The sequence below is a fragment of the Oncorhynchus masou genome, chromosome 31, assembly GCF_036934945.1.
Source record: "Oncorhynchus masou masou isolate Uvic2021 chromosome 31, UVic_Omas_1.1, whole genome shotgun sequence".
Taxonomy (NCBI): Eukaryota; Metazoa; Chordata; class Actinopteri; order Salmoniformes; family Salmonidae; genus Oncorhynchus; species Oncorhynchus masou.
The window spans coordinates 37799296-37816710 of NC_088242.1; positions in this window are offsets into that span (position 1 = coordinate 37799296).

Here is a 17415-nt window from a genome sequence, read left to right on the forward strand (position 1 = left end):
ACAAATGATGTTGCTTACCAGTCAGTCTTACCAACAAATGTTGTTGCTTACCAGCCAGTATTACCAACAAATGATGTTACTTACCAGTCAGTCTTACCAACAAATGTTGTTGCTTACCAGTCAGTATGACCAACAAATGATGTTACTTACCAGTCAGTCTTACCAACAAATGTTGTTGCTTACCAGTCAGTCTTACCAACAAATGTTGTTGCTTACCAGTCAGTCATACCAACAAATGAGGTTGCTTACCAGCCAGTATTACCAACAAATGTTGTTGCTTACCAGTCAGCATTACCAACAAATGTTGTTGCTTACCAGTCAGTATTACCAACAAATGTTGTTGCTTACCAGTCAGTATTACCAGCAAATGATGTTGCTTACCAGTTAGTCTTACCAACAAATGTTGTTGCTTACCAGTCAGTATTACCAACAAATTATGTTGCTTACCAGTCAATATTACCAACAAATGATGTTGCTTACCAGTGAGTATTACCATCAAATTATGTTGCTTGCCAGACAAATCCTCCCCATAGGAGTCTGAGTACTACCAGCACATAGCTGCCACGGAGTAATGTTGTCCCCAAAAGGAGTCGCTGTGTGTACAGTATTTGTAATTTACCCCTGAAAATCACATTTTGCCATTCCATTGTGACGGTTGTTGTCTTACAGTTGATGTAGCTTGTGTCATTGGGGTTAATCATCATGATCAGGGGGTCGGGTTATTACTTTTTCAGATGTCTCTCTTTTGTCTTTCCACTATCGTCAAACTGTAATGATAGACATTTTTGAAAATTCAACATTTACTCTGTCTGCACAGCTTCCCAGGCAACCACATCCACCAAAACTGTTGGTGTCGGCACCACCATGCTCGAGTCACCCATCAAAGACAGAACATCCCAACCCGCACCTGCAAAACGGTCCCGGATGGCATCCTGTTTGGATGAAAGTGACACTGCAAACACATGCCCTGAGGATGAATATGAGGATCCCTCACACCATCCAAGTGTCTCAGGCTTAGATTAATCTCCAATCAAACTGTAAGCTACTCTAGATCTTTATGGATCTATAGATCTTCTCCATTATACTCTACCATGGCCTTGGTATTAGAAGGTGAAGTGCCAGTCCCAATCCCTCCCCTTCCCCTTGTCCCTAACACTTCAATGTTTACAGATGTCAATAGTGTGTATAGTTATAAGTACCAGTGGAGCTTCTATCAACTTGTTAAGGGCTAAGTGGAAGTGTTAGGGAGTGAAATGGGACTGGTTGTGACACTGCTCTGAACGTCTCTACACCTCACTTCACTAGATATAAAATACTTACTTACTCCCATCCATGTGTCCTCAACTCCTCATCTCAATATCATTGCTCCTTGGAGGAGGAGATCTAAGTGGATAGACCTTTGATCCTCTCCTCCATCATGCTTGGAGAGGTTGTCCATAAAAGGGACCACAGTGACGGGAGAGAGTTACTCTAATCATTTCTGATATGACCCTTTTCTGCGGGGCTGTTTTCTGCACTCATACTGTCAGAATGTAGATTCATCCACAAAACATTATTTCCATGATTGATAACTGGGATAAAGTAGCCTAAATATGATCATAATTTGAAATGGATTTTGAGTCTGGATACTTTTTGAGTGTTGGGAGATTTATTGAGTCATAGCATCCCAGCAGGAAACTTCCACCTCTCTGCTGCCATATACCTCACTGGGTCATCTTTTATCCAGACAAAGAAGGCAAGTTAAAGGCACATACTGGGATATATTCTGCTGTTCAATTGCCATTCCGGTTCAAAACCATGTACTCAACCATAATGTCTTTACAGATGCTGACCGCTGTGGGCGTGGGGATGATTTGCAGCTACCATCATTTGTATTTATCACACAGAGCAGGCATAGCTGATTCGGTCCATGCCACAGAGGGAGGGAGGAGACATGAGGGCGGAATCCCCAGTGCGTTCGGGTAGGGTATGCATAACCCCAAGATTGCTCTTCGTCTTATGGTGATTTACTGTGGCTAGCAATGTTTCAACAAGTAGGTGTGTCTGGTGGTGGTTGTGAAAACATGACCAAAGTTTGGGTCATACTCTGTGATGGACCTTGAAACTTCCAAGATTGTGGATGTCCAGCTTGTACAAGTTAGTCTTTATTCCATAGTATCATGTGTTGATGATCGGTTTGATAATTTGTGGCTGGTGGCTGATGGTCTGGAACAAATGCCTTGCGTTGACAACACCCATCCTAATATAGTGAAGTTGCCCACCCCTGTCACAGGTATTTGTTATCTGACCAGGTGTTCTTTATCACAAACACTCACTTGAATTTCCCTTTTAAAAAGAGCAATAAGATTGTCCAATGGGAGGTTCGCATCTATGATCACGGATCGGTATCCCCAGATCCAGAAATTCCTCAGAGAGGTGTACCCTGGGATCATCCACTTCTATGATCCCTTGTATGCAACACAAGGTAAGAAGTCATATAAAAGATTGATTTAGCTAGACTGGTACAATGGCAATCATTCCAAAAGTGCCAAGTCTGCTCACCCATCGAACTCAAGCAGGCCTACCCCAAAAACATAAAAGAAACACATGATTTTATGTTTGATCAAATCAATACTTCCTTTGTATTTTTATTGTGAATTCTACATGATCAGGTAGCTCAGGGAAAGTGGAGGTCGTAGCCAAGGACAAGGTATGTCTAAAGGTGGAAAAAATGGGTGCAGAGCATCACCAACCATCTCTACTGGTCGGCGAGTACTGGAGCAAGTGAGGAAGAGAGGTTGGCCAGGTGGACATCGCTTTTCAGTCACCTGCAGAATGTCCACAAACGTGACAATCCTCTCTTCCCGGAGTGCCTCCAGGCTCCAGAAGCACCAACAAATGGCTGATACAGTATGTACCGTAATATAAGAAATGATCATCAACTCTGCGTGACTTTTTCAGATATTTAATACTACTCACTTCTATTCTAGCAACCAAACCAGTGTACAAGCTGGAGAAGCAGCTGCTCAACAAGCATTTACTGAAGGATGTTGCCAAACTGAGCCCTGTACACCAGACTTCTGCCCTGGAAAGCTTCCACAGCCTTATTCTTAGGTTTACGCCCAAGAAAGCATTTTTTTCCTGCGTTGGAATGCTGTGCAGGTATATTACGTTGCAAAAACGTGTATTTCATAATCTGAAATGCGCAGTGACTACAGTAGTATCATTTTCCCTAAACAAACCCTTATAATTTTAGGCTACACCTAGCATCTATGCGTTTCAATGAGAACACCAACCGCAGGCAAGCAACCACCGCAGCAGGAATGCTGCGATACAAAATGAGCTTACCCAAGGTTGTGAAGCCAGACCCAACATAATGGAAGTCATAGTTATTCATTTCAAATATGCATCAAGTGAGCATTTCAAGTACACAAAAATGTCAAGTACAAACCTTGAGGAGTTTCACATACAAACAAGTACACAACCAAATATTGCATATTTCAAATTGAGTACTTATGAAACACCAGAAAAACACATTGTAGATCACTACAAATTGATAGCATCATAACTCAGAACAGTAAATAAAATGAAATAAAATGTTCTACCCCTTTAACAAACATTTCCCTTTTCAAAAACATTACATGCTACATAGACAGGGTCCTGGATCTCCTCTTCAACGAGGTCCCCCTTGAGCCACGGCTATATGTGGGGAAGCTGTGTGCGCGGTCCTTCCCAGGACCCCTGTCTGCCCGGTGTGAGAGGCCTGACAAGGAGGAGGCCATAGCTGGATTTGTCTCCCACTTCAATCTTGGAGATGACTGAAGCCAAGTGGGTGACTGAAGCCTACTTGATTGAACCGGGTTACACGGGTCCCGCTCCTCTCTCGCTCCCGTCCCCATCAATCTTTGTAGTTGGTTGCATTTCCTAAAGCCTAAGCAATTCACTTTTATGTGATATGATATCACATTTTGTTACTTTGTATCGTTTTATTCAAGCATTCGGATGGGAGATGAGTGTCAGGATTTGGCCAGGGTTGTTCCGGGTTTTGGTCAGTAGATGCCCCCATTGTGCTTTTTGTCCCTATGTTTTTCCCTTGATCCCCATTATTATTTGCACCTGTGTCTCGTTTCCCCTGATTGTATTTAAACCCTTTGTTTCCCTCAGTTCTGTGCTCTGTGTTTGTATGTTAGCACCCTGCCCTAGTGTTCTGTGTGCTCTTGTCGATTCCGGGTGACGTTCTTGTGGTATTCTGTTTTTTGTTTTTGTTTATTTTTGTTGAGTTTCTTTTGAGGTCTTTTTGTGTTTTTCCTACCACCTTTTGGATTTGCCATTTTTTGTATTTTAGGATTTTTTCTTTATTAAATACACCGTCTTAAGTACTGCTGTGTCTGCCTCATCTTCTGGGTTCTGCTGTCTATTCGTGGCTCAGTTGGTTAAGTGACTGTTTCTCACTCCGGAGACCCAGGTTCGAAACCGCGTCCTGACAATGAGTGCTACAAATTGTACGAATCAGGTTGTCCGGCCTAGATTAGGTTTATGGATCGAATTATTATGTCAAATGATGTCTCCCCATTATTTCTCACCTTTATTTAACATGAATGTTCATGTTGATCGATACATCAAATTCAGATCATACTGTCATTTACAATGCTAATGCAGAGGCACCAATACATTGTCCAGTTCACTTATTGCATGCTGTTTTCATGTACATTCCCTTATGTGGGGAAGCTATATATATTTTGTGGGCTCCCGAGTGGCACAGCGGGTCTAAGGCACTGCATCTTAGTGCTAGAGGTGTCACTACAGACCCTGGTTCGATTCCAGGCTGTATTACAACCGGCTGTGATTGGGAGTCCCATAGGGCAGCATACAATTGGCCCAGTGACGTCCGGGTTAGGGTTTGGCCGGGTTAGGCCTTCATTGTAAATAGGAATTTGTTCTTAACTGACTTGCCTAGTTAAATAAAGGTTCAATAAAATAAATGTCTAAGCTTCCAAGGTAACTCAGGCTTTACTAATTAGTGTGAAGAAGTGTGTCAGTGAACTGTATTCTGTAATCTGCTAAATGACTTAAATGTAATGTAAATGTAATTAGTTACAAAACAATAGATATTCAATTGTGTATTGCTGCTGTTCCAACAGTCCATGATCAGCTCCGTTGACCATGAGAGCATTTTGCTGACAAAATGGGTTGAGGCATACTATTTGGGATTGGAATGACATGGCCCATTGTTTACCTTGTTACCTGGCAATGACCACAAGGGCGTTTCAAAGAGCTGTCAGTCAAGGCGAGCTCATGAATATAAGCTCCCCGCCCACTTGGCCTGTTCTTTTAGGCTTCCTGATAGTTAGAGATGAGAGAAAAGGGAACATTTCTTCAAGTCTGAGCATTTTAATAGCGTACAAATGCCACAAGGGATGTTTTGGTCATTCAATGGCTATTTTTACTTGGGAAATAGGGTGAATGTGCGGGACCTTTAAAAAAGGGACTAAATAGTTATTGGGTCATTCTCACATCAGGAATGGATATCGTGCTTTGCTCTTTGTGACTAGTTATATCCAAATGGATGTCAAAGTCTATACATTACATGAAAAAAAAGTTATGTAGCTCAGGGGAATGTCATGCTACCCATTAGGGAAAAAATGGTTGAATCAACGTTGCTTCCACATCATTTCAATAACAACAAAAACCCTATGTGATGACGTTGAATCAACGTGGGAAACTGATTGAATTTGCAAAATGTCATCAACGTAGGGAATTTATAACTTAAATCCAATGACATGGTGAATGTTTTAGTTGATTTCATGTTGAATTCACATTAGTTGACAATTCAACAGAATGTAAATAAAAAATAGATGTTGAACTGACATCTGTGCCCAGTGGGTAAACTCTCGTAAACTCTTGTAACTCTCGTAACACACATTCTGATAACCATCTGAAATACTGTACTTACTGTATATCATACAGTCAGGTCTGAACCGAGAAAGAAGGACATAAGAAATAAATCAGCTTACCCATATACAGATGCTGTATCGTAATTTGAACCAGCTTGCTACAGCAAGAACATAATCCTGAAGCAACAGGAAATATGAATTGTTATGTGGATTATAATTCATGAACATTTTGTTTTAGTTAGGGCAAATCAAGACGGACATTTTAAAGTTAAAATGACCAACTTTAGAAGCTTTTAAAACACACTACATGAACACACTCCGAACACACTACACGTTTGGATTTCATGCCGTGCAGGAGTGATCAAATTAAGATTGTACATCTGCACCTCAGATTCTTCTTGCATCACGTGCCCCAGAGACCTCAATAGATGCCTGAAAGGAAGCCACTTAGGTGCAGCCTACCAATGATAAGGCTTCATGGCATCTGACCTAACAGTGTAACCCTGGCTCTGTTACACCTCTCTCTAAAACGTGGCTGGAGTGCCTGACCCGGTTACGCCCTCAATCCCCCGTTGGTACACCCGCACAGACGTATTACACAGATCAATATGAGTGAGCAAGCTATTCATGGACTAGACAAGGGTCAAAAGTGTTCTTCAAAGACCTTGATTCAACTTGTCTTGCATACAAGAACCAATCGAATAGTCACAAAAGGGCAAAGCAACCATGTCGCCCACAGTGAGCCAGTAAGCTAAATCACAGGCATTATTCTAGTCTATGTATAGTTACAGCAAATATATTCAGGCTGTAGGATAAAGCTCTTGCAGGCAATCCCTTTGGCATCACACAGCATACTATCAGCCAGAAGATATAGAGGTCCCAGCATTCTGTATTCAACGCCCTCACCACTGCTCGTGTGAAACAAATGTATTCAGCATGTGCAGAGCCAGTGGATACTTCAGTGTACAGTATATCCTCTGCCCAGGCCTGACAGATGCCGGCTGGCAGGAATCAAGGCCAGCGAGTGCGTTTGACGTTTATTTCACTCTGCATCAAAAACAAACATGTGGCACGTGTTTTCCCACATAAGTGTTTTTTTTCTGCTAATCTGCCCGGTAACAGTTCAGTCTTGTTTGCAGTGAGTGAGTGATGTGGGCTAAAGGGAGAAGAGATGGAGCAGGAGGAGTAGAGGAGGAAGAGGCCAGTAGAAAACCATCTACAAAAGCTAAAGATAGCACATGCGCTCCCGGACACTCAAAGGCATGTGTTCTCTCAAGGTTACAGTATGCACACACGCACACACACACATACATGCACGCACACACATGCACGCACACACATGCACACACACACGCACACACACATGCACACACAAACACACATACATGCATGCACACACACACACACACACGTACACACAGGCACAGAGGCACAAAGGCACAGAGGGAGAGGAGCAGGTACCTGAGCAAACAGAACAGGGTTTCTACAGAAAGAGGGCCCTCATTGAATGGCTGATGTAGAACCACTGCTGGGCTGAGAGTAGGCTTCACATAATGAATGTACATGGTTGACTGATATTGGCTATGAGGAATATTACATAATCGAGTATTGAAGTATGCATTCATCATTTGTTCTATGCAGTGAAGGACAGCTTCTTTGGTTAATTGGTTATTTTCTCTCAACTAAGAATAGGCTACATTGCACGTCTTGTAGTAATTTACTTTGTACTTCACTACTTTGCAGTGGCTACAACCCTCCAGGAAATGACAGGCCCTGAGACTTTGTCTCCTGATCTTTCCCTGGTAAACAGAATTGAATCTGAACTGAGCCTTAATCTCAAGACACCAAATCCTCAGTCCAATTTTTTTTGCGTATTTTCTTCCAATTGCCTAGTATGAGAGGGTTTATATGAATATTTTCGCCAATCCGCCAAAAGTGTGACCCATTCATGTCGCTTCTTGCCCAAGAGTGGCTGTTAGCATTGAATATGTGTCACCACACCAGAGCCCTGCTTCAGATAGACCTACTGATAGTTATGGTCAGACTTGGCACATCAGCCCCATCGCACAGTGTTATGGACGGAATTAGCAGAAAATCACACCAGGCTCAGTGATCCACTTTCTGTTCAGGCTCCCGTTTTGATACACCTTGCCAATGCTGCTTGTGATTAACTTGCTGAGCTATAGATAGAATTGGCACTGAACCATTCCAAAATAGGGCTATGGTAGTAAACCTCCTTGAGTCGGTCTGAGACGCCTGCCTGGCCCTGGGGCTGCTGTTGATGATGTGGGTGCTTCTGAGGTGTGTGGTGGTGTGGTGTTTTGGCCAGGTAGCCGAATCTTTCTTTAAAACCATTAAGCCACACACACTCAGATCCCTTGTCTGAGCTAGCTGTCTAGCTGTCTCTCTTTCCCTTTGACCCACTCCAGTCTTATTCGTAGTCACAGCGACGGTGTGATGGCCTATATTTAACACACCCAATCCTACTGCATAGACCAGAGGTACTGTGAAATGAATGCCTAGAGGTCACAGATGGAGATCACGAATGAAAAAGGGAAACAAAACAACGTATTGCAGCTTTGTTCCTAGTAGGTCCAGTGTTCAAATGTAAGTCCAGTGGATCATAGAACTTTGCAACATGGCCGGCTTATTTTCAGAATGACAGACAATTGCAATGGAACTTACATGGAAAGAGTGAAAACGTCATTAAATCCTATGAATTATTTTGGATGTGACAATCACTTTGTCCAAGATAAAATGCTATGGGAGTTAGAAAAGCTAGGGGAATACCATGCAATGCCTTTTACACCACTCTGTTGCACAAGTAGACATACAACAAATAGAACAACAAGCATTAGGCTCGGATAAAAGCAAAGAAAAATGTTAATGGAAAGGAAAAAGGGGATACCGAGTCAGTTGTACAACTGAATGCCTTCAATTGAAATGTGTCTTTCATACTTAACCCAACCCCTCTCAATCAATGGACAGCTGAGGATAAATTCATTAGAGTCAACTGAACCTCAGATTACAGTCCAAATAAATGCTTCACAGAGTTCAAGTAACAGACACATCTCAAAAGAAACCACTACTAAAGGACACCAATAATAAGAAGAGACTTGCTTGGGCCAAGAAGCACAAGCAATGGACATTCATTTGGGGGAATTCTGTTCATTGTTCTGATGTATCCAAATTTGAGACCATCATGTCTTTGTAAGACGCAAAATAGGTGAATTGATGATCTCCCCATGTGTGGTTCCCACAGTGAAGCATGGAGGAGGAGGTGTGATGTGTGAGGGTGCTTTGCTGGTGACACTGTCTGTGATTTATTTAGAATTCAAGGAACACTTAACCAGCATGGCTACCATAGCATTCTGCTGTGATACGCCATCCCATTTGGTTTGCGCTTAGTGGGACTATCATTTGTTTTTCTACAGGACAATGACCCAACACACCTCCAGGCTGTGTAAGGGCTATTTGACCAAGAAGGAGAGTGATGGAGTGCTGCATCAGATGACCTGGCCTCCACAATCACCCGACCTCAACCAAATTGAGATGGTTTGGGATGAGTTGGACCGTAGAGTGAAGTAAAAGCAACTAACAAGTGCTCAGCATATGTGGGAACTCCTTCAAGACTGTTGGAAAAGCATTCCAGGTGAAGCTGGTTAAGAGACTGCCAAGAGTGTGAAAAGCTGTCAAAGCAAAGGGTGGCTACTTTGAATAATCTAAAATCAAATTTTGATTTGTTTAACACTTTTATGGTTACTACATGATTCCATATGTGTTATTTCATAGTTTTGATGTCTTCATTATTATTCTACAATGTAGAAAATAGTAAAAATAAAGAAAAACCCTTGAATGAATATGTGTGTCCAAACTTTTGACTGTATGTCTGCATGACATTATTTAAATCCACTCCCCTATACTAGGAGTTGACAGCAATCCATTGTCAGCTTAGATAAAGAGTTTGCCTTGTTACTACCCACACTCCCACATACACTTTTGCTGGGGTCAATATTTGATTACTCACAAACAGAGACTACTTGGCAACACTGGACTGCTGTGATAATCACCTGATGGTTGAAATAACATTAGAACTAGTCAGGGGTGGAAAACAGGGCCATTGTTCAGCCACGTTGACAAAGGGGTAGTAAATCGCATTGCAGAAAATGCTAGACACCCTTTGCACAAACAAGCCGGTTTGCTGATGCCATTTATGTACTTTGTTGCCTAGCGAACGCTGTAACTCCATCCAAATGTCAATGTCAAATGCTCAAATTGAGTCATCTTATCCTTTCAGGCACTAGCTAGATATTAGCCTATATATGACACAAAAACCGTGTTCCATATTATAAAACAATGAACATCTACCCTATAAAAGAGAAGCAGTTAACTCAATATGCGATGTCTGACTAATATAGATGGTATTAAATAAAAACATTTTTTTGCCTGGACTTGTAATGTTAATAATTTAGCTTTAGTGCAGGGAATAAGGCTAGGAGCAATATGATCCTCATTCGACTCTCAGTCGTGTGGGTGGACATTAACAACCAGAATAATTCCTCTCTTATAGAAACAAAAGTCAATAACTGGAGGCCAATATCCCTCCTGCGTATGAAGTACAACACACCATTGATTACTCTTTATGATTCTAGGAGCCACTTGTGGTGAACTGGTATGAACCACTGGCAAAGTCACGAGCAGGTCCCAGCAGGTTTCTGCATGCGACATTTTGAATGGTCTGAATAATAGTAGACCGTCATCTCCCGTTGCTGTGACGTCACTCTCTGATCGTCCCCACCCTATTTACACGATACGCATGCTGTGTTGATTCAACTGTTTTCCCCCTCTTTTTCTATTTTTGTGGGCCGTTATATAAGGCTGTCACGTTCTGACCTTAGTTCCTTTGTTTTGTATTTGTTTTAGTATGGTCAGAGCGTGAGTTGGGTGGGTTGTCTATGTTCGTTTTTCTATGATTTTCTATTTCTGTGTTTGGCCTGGTATGGTTCTCAATCAGAGGCAGCTGTCAATCGTTGTCCCTGATTGATAACCATATTTAGGTAGCCTGTTTTCAATTGTGTTATGTGGGTGGTTGTTTTCAGTCTTTGTACAAGACAGAACTGTTTCGGTTGTTTCGTTGTTGTTCAGTTTGAGTATTATTAAAAACCATGAAGACTTACCACACTGCACCTTGGTCCTCACCTTCTTCCACCGACGACAGACGTTACAAAGGCTTACAATGAAGGAACCACTTTTTCTTTTGAAATGACTGGTGGCCTATCTGTAAAAGTCTTTGATATGTCTTGAACAATAAAAAAAAATGAAAGAGTAAACCAATCTTTGACCGAATAAAAAAAAACGTACATCTGTGTCTGAACAAGAAAAGGTCAATTGTTTTTGCCACCTAACCAACTGACAACAGACACAATGGGTCTGTTGGTCAGGGGACAGAAAACAAAATGGTGAGCAGACCCTTCAAACAGAGTAGCACACACACACACAGGAGGGGTACTTTCATCATGCATTTTACACATGCTTTGCAAAATGTGTACTATTATACATAACCTTACATAGTTTCAAAGCATTCTTAGCAGTAAGCAAATTCTATAGTCATGTGTGATCAAGCTGCCCATACAGGCTGATGGTTGTATATTAATCATGGATCACCATTATTGGGCCTTCCCTTTGGAATTAGGTATTGTCGAGAAGCAAGATGAAATGATGGACCACTGTGACAAAGGGAAAGGCAATGGTTTCTTATTCATTGGGATGCACTGATTTTGATATGAATGGGGGATAGGCAAAACAATCACCCCATACTTATATGCATGACAACCGGATAAACATATAAAGAGGATGCATATAATGATAGAGTACAGCACCGAGCGTCTGGATGATTGTACAGTATCTATGGTCTCCAGAATGAAGTGGTACTGTAGTTTGGGTTGTTGTTTTTGTTCTTTTGCATAGGGGAGAGTGACCCCTACTGGTTCGTCAATGTCTGGGCCTGAAGTGATGAGAATTTAGTTTGGAGTGTACACAAAAACAGTTTTAGACTCACCTGTACCACATTTACTATATGCCTTACAACAGATACTCTTGTATCTCAGAGGGTGGTGAGTACAGCCCAGTACATCACTGGGGCCGTGCTCCCTGCCACCTCTATACCAGGGCCAAGTTAGAGGAAGGCCCAAAAAAGTGTCAAAGACTCCATCCACCCAAGCCATACCCACTGGGCACACACCTTTATTCCAATCAAACCACATTTTATTAGTCACATGTGCCGAATACAACAGGTGCATCCAACGATGCAGTTAAAAAACAAAAAATACAGATAAGAATAAGAGATAAAAGTAACAAGTAATTAAAGAGTAGTAGTGAAATAACAATAGTGAAACTATATAGAGGGGGGTACCGATACAGAGTCAATGTGCGGGGACACCGGTTATTTGAGTTAGTATCTACGTACAGTTGAAGTCGGAAGTTGACATACACTTAGGTCAGAGTTATTAAAACTCGTTTTTCAACCACTCCACAAATGTATTGTAAACAAACTATAGTTTTGGCAAGTCGGTTAGGACATCTATTTTGTGCATGACACAAGTAATTTTTCCAACAATTGTTTACAGACAGATTATTTAACTTATAATTAATTGTATCACAATTCCAGTGGGTCAGAAGTTTACATACACTAAGTTGACTGTGCCTCTAAACAGCTTGGAAAATTTCAGAAGATTATGTCATGGCTTTAGAAACTTCTGATAGGCTAATTGACATAATTTGAGTCAATTGGAGGTGTACCTGTGGATATATTGTGGATATATTTCAATGCCAACCTTCAATCTCAGTGCCTCTTTGCTTGACATCATAGGAAAATCAAAAGAAATTAACCAAGACCTCAGAAAAGATGGTTCATCCTTGGGAGCAAATTCCAAACGCCTGAAGGCACCATGTTCATCTGTAGAAACAATAGTACGCAAGTATAAACACTATGGGACCACACAGCCACCATACCGCTCAGGAAGGAGACGTGTTCTGTCTCCTAGAGATGACGTGCGAAAAGTGTAAATCAATCCCAGAACAACAGCAAAGGACCTATTATCTATATCCACAGTAAAACGATTCCTATATCGTTTGGAGCCACTGCTCCAAAACCGCCATAAAAAAGCCAGACTACGGATTTTAACTGCACATGGGGACAAAGATCGGACTTTTTGGAGATATGTCCTCTGGTCTGATGAAACAAAAATAGAACTGTTTGGCCATAATGACCATTTTTATGTTTGGAGGAAAAAGGGGGATGCTTGCAAGCCGAAGTACACCATCTCAGCCGTGAAGCACAGGGATGGCAAGTATCATGTTGTGGGAGTGCTTTGCTGTAGGAGGGACTGGGGCACTTCACAAAATAGAAGTAAAGTTGTGATCCTAATTGACCTACGACAGGGAATTTTTACTCAATGTCAGGAATTGAGAAAAACTGAGTTTAAATGTATTTGGCAAAGCTGTATGTAAACTTCCGACTTCAACTGTAGGTAGAGTTATTAAAGTGACTATGCATAGATGACAACAGAGAGTACCAGTGGTGTAAAAAGGGGGTGAGAGGGGGTGTTAGGGAGGTCACTGCAAATGGTGTGGGGAGCCATTTGACTAGATGTTCAGGAGTCTTATGGCTTGGGGGTAGAAGCTATTCAGAAGCCTCTTGGACCTAGACTTGGCACTCCGGTACCGCTTGCTGTGTGGTAGCAGAGTGAACAGTCTATGACTAGGGTGGCTGGACTTTTTGACAATTTTTAGGTCTTCCTCTGACACCGCCTTGTATAGCGGTCCTGGATGCTTGGCCCCAGTGATGTATTGGGCCGTTTGCACTACCATCTGTAGTGCTGGAGGCCGAGCAGTTGCCATACCAGGCGGTGATGCAACCAGCCATTTGATCATCTATTTAGCAGTCTTGTTAAGAAGTCTTGTGGGTAGAAGCTGTTCAGGGTCCTTTTGGTTCCAGACTTGATGCACTGGTACCACTTGCTGTGCGGTAGCAGAGACAACAGTCTACCCACTGGGCACACACTGGTTGATTCAAAATTGTTTCCACATCCTTTCAATTAGAAACACAGGGGCCCCTAAGGGGTGCGTGCTCAGTCACCTCCTGTACTCCCTGTTCACTTATGACTGACTCCAACACCATCATTAAATTTGCCAAATACACAACAGTGGTAGGCCTGGTCACCGACAACGATGATACAGCCTATAGGGAGGAGGTCAGAGACCAAGCACGCCCTCATTCTCATCGACGGGGCTGCAGTGGAGCAGGTTGAGAGCTTCAAGTGCCTTGGTGTCCACATCACCAACAAACTAACATGGTTGAAGCACACCAAGACAGTAGTGAAGAGGGCACGACAAAACCTAATCCCCCTCAGGAGACTGAAAAGATTTGGCATGGGTCCCCAGATCCTCAAGAAGTTCTACAGCTGCACCATCGAGAGCATCCTGATGGGTTGCATCACCGCCTGGTATGGCAACTGCTTGGCATCTGGCCGTAAGGCACTACAGAGGGTAATGGGTATGGCCCGGGTACATCACTGGGGCCAAGCTTCCTGTCATCCAGGACCTCTATACTAGGCGGTGTCAGAGGAAGGCACAAAAAATTGTCAAAGACTCTAGTCATCCAAGTCATAGACTGTTCTCTCTGCTACCGCACGGCAAGTGGTACCGGAGCGACAAGTCTAGGTCCAAAAGGCTCCTAAACAGCCTCTACCCCCAAGCCATAAGTCTGCTGAACAATTAATCAAATGGCCACCTGGACTATTTACATTGACACCTCCTCCCTTTGTTTTTACACTGCTGCTACTTGCTGCTTATTATCTATGCATAATCAATAGTTACCTCGACTAACCTGTACCCCCGCACATTGACTCGGTACCGGTACCCCCTGTATATAGCCTCGTTATTGTCATGTAATTTTCTTGTGTTACTTTATTTTTATATTTATTTAGTAAATATTTTCTCAACTTCTTGAATGGGAATTGTTGGTTAAGGGCTTGTAAGTAAGCAATCAAGGTCTACACCTGTTATATTTGGCGCAAGTGACAAATACAATTTGATTTGTATAACTAACCTTGTGGGGACACTAAATCCATTCCAAATCCTATTTTCCTTAACCTAACCCTTACCCCAAAACTTAACCACAGCACCTAACCCTAATACTAATTCTAACCTTAACCCTAATCCCCCTAGAAATAGCATTTGACCATGAAGTGACTAACAAAATGTCCCCAGTTGGTCAAATTTTGGTTTGTTTACTATTCTTGTGGGAACAGGTATAGTTAAACATGGTCACACACACACCACATGTATAGAGCCCAGCACAGGCAATAATGTTAAGCCCAAGCATTACCCAGGCCTGATTACTTCTTCCAAATATAAGTTCCCTCCCTACCTGAAATAACTTCCTCGGTTAGTAAATCCATTAGCTGCTCCTCTCTGGATACATATAGAACTTCAACAGAATCAGGCCCATATGTGAAAGTGTGTGTGTGCTCAATGCACACATGCTTGCGAGAAAGAGAGGAAGAGAGAGATGACGGCATTTGATGGAATGATAACGTTGCAACTCCAATATGCATAAAGTGGCCAAAAGCCACAACTACAGCCAGATCCAGAACAGTCTGGAAGCCATGATATCGAACACACAAAGTATTTTGAGGGACCTGCTGTCACGATCGTCGTAGTGAGGAGACCAAAGTGCAGCGTGATGGGAATACATCCTTTTAATGAGAGCTGAAAACAAACACGAAGTACACTAAACAAACTATCACCGTGACAACTACTGAGTGCAAACATGCAACATCACATAGACAATAACCCACAAAATACCCAAAGAAGATGGCTGCCTAAATATGGTTCCCAATCAGAGACAACGATAAACACCTGCCTCTAATTGAGAACCAATCTAGGCAACCATAGACCTACATAAACACCTAGATGGTAAACAATAAATCTACATAACCCCTAGACAGTACAAAAACCCTAGATGAGACAAAAACACACATACCACCCTTGTCACACCCTGACCTAACCAACATATATAAAGAAAACAAAGAATACTCAGGTCAGGGCGTGACACCTGCAGTATATTTAAATCTGCACTAATAGTTCACTTATCGCAAGTACTTTGTTACAGCCTACTGAAAAACATGATTGCAGAGGGACACGCAATGGAAAGGAATTTGGTAAGAAATAGGCTAAGGATACAGGATATATTAAAATATCACTCAAACAAAGCGATGGGGCAAAGAGAAAGTGATCATATAATAGACATGAACAGTTTTAGACACCAGATTTGGTTGGAGGCTGCAGAGAATGGCCGGGGTCAGGGAAGTGACCAAGTCACTTCCCTGACCCCGGTCCTTCTCCCCTGACTGCTCAGTTTGGCCGGGTGGCCAGCTCTAGGAAGAGTCTTGGTATTTACAAACGTCTTCCATTTAATTAAGAGTGGTGGAAACCACTGTGTTCTTGGGGAACTTCAATGCTGTAGAAATTGTTTGGTACCCTTCCCCAGATCATTGCCTCGACACAATCCTGTCTCTGCGCTCTACGGACAATACCTTCAACCTCATAGCTTGGTTTTTGCTCTGACATGCACTGTCAACTCTGGGACCTTATATAGATAGGTGTGTGCCTTTCCAACTCATGTCCAATCAATTGAACCTACCACAAGTGGACTCCAATCAAGTTGTAGAAACGTCTCAATGATGATAAATGGAAACAGGATGCACCTGAGCTCAATTTCGAGTCTCATAGCAAAGGGTCTGAATACTTATGTAAATAAGGTATTTCTGTTTTTTATTTGTAATATATTTGCAAACATTTCTAAAAATCTGTTTTTGCTTTGTCATTATTGGGTATTCTGTGTAAATTGATGAGAAAAAAATATAATGTAATCTATTTATGTAACTGGCTGTAACGTAACAAAATAAAATATTGAAAAAGTCTGAAAAGGGTCTGAATACTTTCCAAATGCACTGTATATATGCCTTAATTAAAAAATATATATAGACACCCAATTTGACATGCTCCTCTGAACTTCACATGTTGTTGCTCATGGGTCCTTTTAGATGGAAATGCCATATTATGTTTCATTACAGAGATAATTGGTAGACACGTTTTGCTGTCTTCACTTGCCATTGATTACAATGCATTGTTAAAATGTGTCTATAACATGTTAGAAAATGCTCCAAAACACTCCAAAACAACTCATATTACATCAAAATCCCATTCTGAATGTCTCTGCACTATTTTTTTAATGTTCCACTGTCCCATAAATTCATATTTTCCTTTTTATATATATTTGTAAACAGCATAATTAGAAACATTTATTTATGTCAGTGGACGTAGTCATCATTCAGAATGGGATTCTCATCTAAGTTGTCTAATCATCAGACTGTTACCATGCTGCATGGCTATCAGTCTGAAAGAAGTTGCTATAAAAAAGACACAATCGTCTCAGATTACCTGCTTCATAAAGACAAAATAAGCAGACGTTCAAATT